General features: G+C 43.4%; 1 protein-coding gene across 2 annotated transcripts in view; it reads left to right on the top strand.

Moving 5' to 3' along the window:
• The first annotated feature begins 628 nt into the window (after nucleotides 1-628).
• Nucleotides 629-8,051, top strand: part of LOC111851714 (plexin-A1-like) — a 145,845-nt gene continuing 138,422 nt past the window's right edge. Inside the window, exon 1 of one of the 2 annotated variants that reach the window (XM_072715431.1) lies at nucleotides 629-797. The gene's annotated coding sequence lies outside the window, so the exon portion shown is untranslated. Of the gene's footprint in view, nucleotides 810-8,051 lie in introns of both variants that reach the window. The other variant, XM_072715430.1, reaches the window with a different exon arrangement.

Below are 8,051 nucleotides of genomic sequence, written 5' to 3'. Positions count from 1 at the left end.
GCGGAGCATATGAGTGCGTCAAGCCAGCAGTCAGTCAGTACTTCAGGGCAGACCGTAACACCGCACACTTTTACATCCTGGAGTAAAAGCACATGTCCTTTATGTCCAGGTTATGACAGTTCATATGCGGTGCTTTAATTATGGCCTTAAACTGATGCTGGAAAATCAGATTTCATTTTTAAATATCGGCAATTTGTAAAGCCATCTTAATCAAACCGGGCGATGTTGAATCTCCTGTTAGTATAAATATTATGTAGCCTATGCAATGAATATATAAATATATACATAAATATGTGTGTAATAATGTAATAATTTAGTTTTACGAAGAATTATTTTTTAAACCAGAAAAGTACCTCATAAGTTGGTGCATTACAACTACAGGCATATACAGTTTATTAATATGCCTATACATTGAGTTATAAATTCAACATTCAAGTTATCCACATAGCAATAAAATAATTACACTCTACCTAGAGCTGTGGGGTCGCACTGCAATAATGTTCAATAGCATGATGCCATTGCCCTTTTAAGCCTATCCGTCGCCTTTTTACGCAGGACCTCTCGGAGTATTTTGGGCAACGCCGCCTACAGGCGAAAGAGGGCAGTGCGGCGGCGCAGCGTTGGCCGCTCAGAGAGAGGCTGCCTTTGCATTGGAAGCCGGCAGCACACAGCGCTCCGTTCGCGTTGCAGTCTGGTCGCAGACGGTAGCGGAGCTCCGCGAGGGTGCGCCGGGTACGGCACTGGGAATGTTTGCAAGTTTGGGAATTTATCTATGGATGCAAGGATATCTGACATAAGTACGTGATTCTGTAAGTATTACATGGATTCTTCTGCCGTTCCTTAACGCTGTTTTGGTTTAGAATGTTAAGTTGGTTTGGATTGAAAAAAATATTCAGTTTCGGAATTGATGATATTCCCCAATCTTGAAGGCTTTTTTTTTTTTTTTTTTTTTTGTTAGGGGCTTCGGAATGTTTTGGGAACGGGCAGTACGTACGTGTATATTTTGTATGTGGTTGTACGTGTGAGAAATTGTTTCGGGGGAGAATGTTTCACAATCAATGCAGCCCTTAACCCGGAGCAGTAAACTTTGCATTCCGCGCTCATCGTGCCGCAGTTTGATCCGGTGTCCGCGGTCTCCGCTTTTCCCTAAAACTGTTTGCGGGAGTTGGCGTTTCGGCAGCCGCGGGTCGCCGCGTTACTGCGCGCAGGGTCTCTGCCTCCACGACTCCCAAGGAATGCAATCATTTCACTGCGGAAACCCGGAGAACCGCCGCCGATCCCGATCGGCACTCGCTTATTTGATTATTTGTTCGCTTAGAGCTAATCTGTTTTCCGTAAACCTAAAATAAAACGCGGCAGCAATAGTTAACCAACATGAGGTTTATTTGCTTTAAAACAATTCCAAGCATGCCGCTGTCCCCAAACCCATTTATTTTGGATATAGTTAAAAACAACGGGGTGTGTTTTTTAACAGTTAAAACGGCATTTAATATATTTGCACCTAAATGCAGTTTACGTGTGGATTAATTGAAAACTGTAGAGGTGTCAGTGTTTTATGATTTGTAAGAACATGATGGCATGCGGAGTCTGGCGTGTCCAAAGACTGAACACCCGCTGCCCAATTCGGCATCTTCCTCGGCTGTACTGCCGGCTTCAGCGTTAACTCCTGGTTGCATTTCTATCGCAATGTTATAAACTATTGCAGAATAAACAGGATGCGGTTTTGGATAGGCCTGAAATCAGTGTTTTTGTTCCATCGCCCCAGGTTAGACTACAAACTATTTATTTTTATGTACCGGGGGAGTGACTGGTTTCTCACGGGACCTCTTGATCGTTTTGATTTTTCCCCCCAATCAATGACCTTATTACTCTATTATTATAGCCTTATTATAGCCAGCAGTGGCCGTAATTTTTTGAATTTGCTGTTAATCACTTGTCCGACTTAAGCAGTATCGATCGAGTTACTTGCTAAATCTCTCTAGCATATTAGTGATTCCGTGGCGATCGTGTCCGTGCGCAGATCGTGCATCCGCTGCCTGCCTTATTTCTTTTTGTCTGCTGTCGTCTTGGTTAATTTGCCTACCAAGTGTTATGATTGGCATACCGCTCGGTTGACTAAGGTTTATATAAATGTAGCTGTAAGTGGTTTCGGGTTTGATGAAATCCTGCGGTTATTCACAACGAGCATATTGGTTATTTACAGATCATAAAGTTGTTGTGTTGATTTCCAGGTAGTCTCTGCTCTTTAAGTAAATATACATTTAGATAGGTCTTCAAATGTTTGCGTACGTTTTCAACGCATACCTTGCAGCGGATACCGTCTATTAAGGATTTCTGTACGGTGCAAGAGAAGAGAATATTTAATTTACTTTTGCTTAATTGTGCATTTTAAATTTGTGACCTCTGCGATGGATCACATATATTAGCCTATATGTTGTACAAGATAAACCCGCATTACAGCAGAAGACACCAGAAAAAGTTAATCCCGGTGTCTATTTTTTCTGATGTTAAGCCTTTGCGTCCCGAACTGATGCAGTTGGAAAAATGAGGTTGCACAGATATGAGCGCAAAGTGGCGGATCTATGTGTATAGAATTTGGACAGGGGCCACTGCGCCGACACTGTCGCTGAACTGGAGAGCTGAATCCGACTGCGTTAAGTGCCAGTGTTTGGAGTCTCATACATTTTAATAGACTAAAAGCAACGCGTTTGCTGGGGCGATGCATGCGGTCCCTCTGGAAGATCGGACCCACATCTTTGTGAACATTTGGATTTGGGTCAAGTAAAAACTATTTTATCTATGCATGTCTCTCCCAGTTCTGCCATCGGCGGAGTCTTCCCTGTTCCTGGAGAATGACTTAGTAGGGCAAAGCAAAACTGACTGGTTTATTGACCTAATCGAAGACTGATCGTCTTGTATTGGAAGACAAAGGCAGCGCTCCACCCCCATTTAGATAAATATCAGTGTTATGAAACTTTACCTACGACTTGTAGGTTATGCGCATTAAAATTACTATAGGCTATATTACATGCAATGAATAAATGGCCAAACACGGGGAAGATTTTCTACATTAATCCCAGGTGGAACTCGAAGTCGTACCGATAAGGCGCTCGTTAAAAACAAAGTCGAGTTACAAAAGGGATTAAACTGACGACTAGCGGTTTAACCATGTGGGACAGCATCTGTCCAACGATTTAAATTAAATTAATGTGTACACACAGATACTTAATGGCCTGGTTGAGTTATTGGTTTTGTAGCAAGTACAGATATAGTATTAAATGCATGTGGTTTTGTAAATAACCCTTGCACATCAACAGTGAATCTTTTGGCCAATATTAAAGTAAGTCACTAATTGCACTTATCTCTCCAGGATATTAAGAACCCATTGAGTTGTGTGATGATATGCACTATTTTAGGCTTGATAAATGACTTTCTGCAGCTGTGGGTATGAACGTGGCTACCGTTTTAAAGCGGAACATAAGCAGATGATGAAATTACTTCAGTCAAGATACTGTATTAGCATACTGAGATGAAAAGTGCTATCCATCATTTCGGTATTAAAGACGCTGGATCCAGTATTGTCTAAGATCCCCTGTGGATGTTTGATTTAAACCTCTGCAGCTGGATGGACTGTGAAAGCGAAACGGCATTGTTTAGATGGTAGACTTTCCCGCTGCTTTGTGGTAAATGATTTTGGACAGACGACTTAAATACGCATGCAGTGGCTGTAGTTTATATTCTGTCCGTACGTTAGTCAAGTCCCTGTAATCTTTCGTCGTTCCCAAGAGTTTTGAAATCAAAGTTTATTGCTGAACTCTTCGCCTATCAACATCTGGAAAACTGAAGACTTAATTTAAAATAAAGTATGTCGTGCACTTATGTAAAGAATTTTGAAGGTGGATGAGTAATATTACACAACGAGTAGGAAGGGCTTGGATGCGGTGATGTGAAATCTGCGGTCACTTTCCGTGCGGTGAACAGTTTATTTGCTGCTGATAAGCTCCCATGGCAGCTGCGATAGCGCCGTTTACACTGGTTTAATTAATCGCCGCAGTCAGTGTTTGCGTTGCTGTTACTAATGCCCGGCGTCGCATGTTATGAGAGGCGGCGGCAGCCAGAAGCGGGGCTTGCCGTCGTTTGCACTGTAAACACAAACACCTGTACAACGTCTCGTTAAGCGGCGGGCTGTGCGGTCCGAGCTACCTGACCAGGTGGCTCCTGTAAAGCACCTGTAATTTGGCCCTGGGACAGTCCCTACCCTACCCTCGCTTCTCAGCACTCGTCTCCCTTGCCCGGCGCTGTCTCGTTGCTGCGACTCTGGACTTGCCTTTTCGTACTGCGGGTTAGCTGCTCCTAATTGCGGTTTTTTCCCTTCCCTCCCCCACCGCCTCATTAGGTGAAGGCTCCAGAATCTGGCGGTAACTACTGCTTTGATTACGGCCTCAAATAACCAGCTGGTTTGTGTGTGTGTGTGTGGTTGGGGGTTTTATGGTCGTCGGTTATATAAATTGCTCTTCATGGTATTGATATTTATTCATGGTGCCCGGAACGCATCTGCGCAAGAGGGGGGTATAAAGTCATGTGAATTTGTCTGCTTTTGAAAAACAGATGTAACCTTTTGTTAAAGCAGATAGGCATATACTAAAGGATTTTATTAATAAAGGTTTGCTGTTTGCATCAAATTATTTGTAGGTAATTTTTCGTAATTGTTCATCACATTTTTAATGATGCTCCAAAAGTTACCGCCCCCCGTCCCCCCTCCGCAGTTCATATATTTCATCATGAACCCCTACCCACTTACAGCCAAATGTGAAAGTGAATTCTTCAGGTTTAACTGTCTGTTGAACATTTTTACTCTGGATGGTGCCTGGTTGAGGGAATGGTGTGCGTGTGTCCGTCCCATAGGTGGCTACCTATTTTGCCTGTAGGGCTGACTTGCTCCCAGGGCTTGTGCTTGCCGGCGAGACCTGTTGGTACATGTCCTTTTCGTGGTGGACCACCCCCCCGTGCAGTAGGCTTGCTCTATGGGACATGTTCACATGCGTCTGTGGCATTTTCTCAGCTGCCCGGGAATGTCACTGCTGCATTTGCACACGCCGAGCTCGTGGCCGTGGCTGCTGGCTGTGGCTGCATGCTCAATCAAGTACCACATCCTTAGAAAAAGTTTTTTTTTTTATATATATAATATTTTTGCAGGGGTTGGAATATATGAGCAATTATGTTGTATTTGCTGAAAACAGTACAGTACATAAGGTGGTTTTGATGCCTGTCATTGCAAATAAAAAATAATGGAATTATAAGGGAGTTTTGTGTAATGTCATTCATTTTAATATGTTTCTTTCGACTTATTTGTTTCTTTTTAACATTTGGTGAAGATTCCCCCACTTTCTGCATGAGTGAGGAGTTTTTTTTTCTTCATTTTAAACCGCTGACTTTTTCATGGAGGTGGCACTTTGAAGGGCATCCAGATCAGTAAAATGTCAGATGTTACCTGCCTCCCTGTCTCGGAGAAGAACAGAAAATAAACACAACAACATGTAGTTAAAACATGCTTGATTGTGGTCGGGCCTTTGTGAGTATAACAAGCGTATTTATTTATTTGGGTAGTCTTTGTTCTCTGAAAGCTCATTTTGAGATCGGTGCCCCCGAATACATGCAGCATTTCAGCAGAGCGTCCTCCCGTTAGGACACAGGCCTGCTTGAGCCTGGAGGTGGGAAATGTGTCTATGTTCTCCTGCCCTGTAGAAGCACAGTGTCACTGCAGTACTGGTTTTGTTCTACACTGCAGAGTCCCCCCCCCAACCCCATGGTTTGCACACTTTACTATTCAGGTCATATTTTTAGCCCTGGGTCTGGGCCAACTCGAGACTCTGCTGTGTCCTGGCCCTCCCTTGCATACTTCTGTGAGACAGATCTGTCTTCTCCGCCGCCATTTTCCTTGCCTTGTGTGGAAGTAATGAGTTGGAAGTTGGAAAGAGCTGGAAAAGGCTTTGGATAGCACAGATCTCCCCTTTTCGCAGTGTCTTGGAGGTGTGAAGGGCTTCCTGTGTTTTCTTGCATAGGAGTGTGCGGTGTGCTCTCGCCTCTGCCGAATCTTCTCCCACATCTGGATGCCAACCTCTAGCCGTGACCTACGGAGACATGGCAGGTGATGTTTGGCCCCACCTCCGCGCATATGATAGTTTACTTGCTTGCATATGGACATTCTGTTGTCTTGGTGCGAATTAAAGGCTTGATCTGGTCCCGGTTCCTCCCCCTCAGCATTAAAGCATGAGAGTCAGCTTTTATACTAGACTGTGATAAATGAGCAGTCGGCATGAGCTTGTGCGCCCCCCCCCTCTCCCATAAAGCCTCACCTGCTTAGACAATGTTTTATCTATCTGAGGGTAAGAGTTTGGTTTAATGTTGACTTTCACGTTGGTCTTCTCAGTCTTCGATGCTATGTGGACCAGTGAGATGCATTGTTCTGTGTGCCAAAGTATACTCAATATAAATTTTTTTTGGTAACACTTTACTTGATGGGGCACAAATAATAGTCTTACACGATTATGTATTAATTAATCACAAACCTAAGTCTTAGTTACATGCTGATCTCATGCTAATACATCATTATTTAATCGTGACCCATGTTTTATCTCATGCAGCTACTGTATTTGTTACTATCTATTAATTCTGTAAATCTTTGTGAACTACTAAGGAACTACTGTAGGAACAAGTAAAAAATAACACAAGCAAAATACTGATCTCCTGTTTGTACATCGTTAATGAATCACGATGCATCTTTCATCCACAGGAGCTACTATATTTGTTACTGCATTTAATTCTGTAAACCTCTGCAAGCTACTGAAGGAACTACTGTAGGAACAAGTAAAGAATAGCACGAGCAAAATACTGATCTCATGTTTGTTCATCATTAATGAATCATGATGCATCTTTAATCCCAAGTAGCAACTATATTTGTTCATGATTTGTTTATAATTGATACTTCAGTAATAAGAGTTATTACTAAGTATTTCTGCCCTGTCAAGTAAAGTGTTATCTCTTTTTTTTTAATTTCTGAAATGCATTTTGAAAAAAATATTTTATGGTTCAGAGCAGGGGGTAGAAGAATCTTTTGCCTCCGGCACGATCATGATGCTTTGCTACCCAGCATGCGATTTCGCATTGTGCACGTGGATCACGAAGATCCGCAAGCCCCTTTACATGCGCCGTTGAGGTGTTTTAGCAGTTGGACTTGTTGGTCGTGCGCTGCCTTTGATGAGCGACTCAAGAATCCCTTCATCCCCTGACTCAGAGTATATTGTGATCTCTCTGCCTCTGCAGGTTTTTTTTTTTTTGGTTTTTATCGAGGGGAATTTAAATAATTCAGGAGTCCAAGCACCTGCCTGTAAATAAAAACGATCGAAAACAGCATTTAAGGAAGGCTCTTGCCTGAGGGAAAAGCGAAGCAACTCTGTGAGATGCACTGATAAACCTGGCCCCCATGAGGAAAGCTCAAGTGTGGTGGTTTTGTGGGTTGGGGGTTGGGGGCTGCCTGCAAAAGCCTGCCACAAAATTATCCAAGCCTGACCCACAGAGAAGCTCGTATCTTTTGGCTTATATTTTGACTGTAGCCTGTATGACACTTGAAATAATTGGCAAGGTGACTCACAGGGCCAGTAATTATGTGAGAGTGCAGAATGGAGGGTCTGACTGAAGCTGCTGAACTCTGGACCTCTAGAACCAGACCTGGACAGCGCTGGCTTAGATAAGCACAGAAATATGTTGAGCTCGTCTCCCCCCTCCCCCCCTCCAGCCTACCATGCTGTGCTGTCTGCCGGGGGGGGGGGGGGGGGGCGCAAAGTGAAATGGCTTGTGCTTTTGTGGAGGTGGCCTCATGTATAGGGGCTGAGATTCATTTCTCCTCCAGTCTTCCTGGCCTTTGCTGTCTGTTTATTCCTTACAGTCTTTACACTCTAACTGCAAAGTAAAAAGCCCATGTTTGTGCAGTAACTGTCTAATTAAGAACCATCAAAGTGTTTTTGTTTCTTTCTGAGTCTGATGTGTGTGTG

This window comes from Paramormyrops kingsleyae, chromosome 8 (genome assembly GCF_048594095.1).
Source record: "Paramormyrops kingsleyae isolate MSU_618 chromosome 8, PKINGS_0.4, whole genome shotgun sequence".
NCBI lineage: Eukaryota > Metazoa > Chordata > Actinopteri > Osteoglossiformes > Mormyridae > Paramormyrops > Paramormyrops kingsleyae.
The sequence above is the reverse complement of the archived record's forward strand: the minus strand, read 5'-3'. Positions and strand labels throughout refer to the sequence as shown.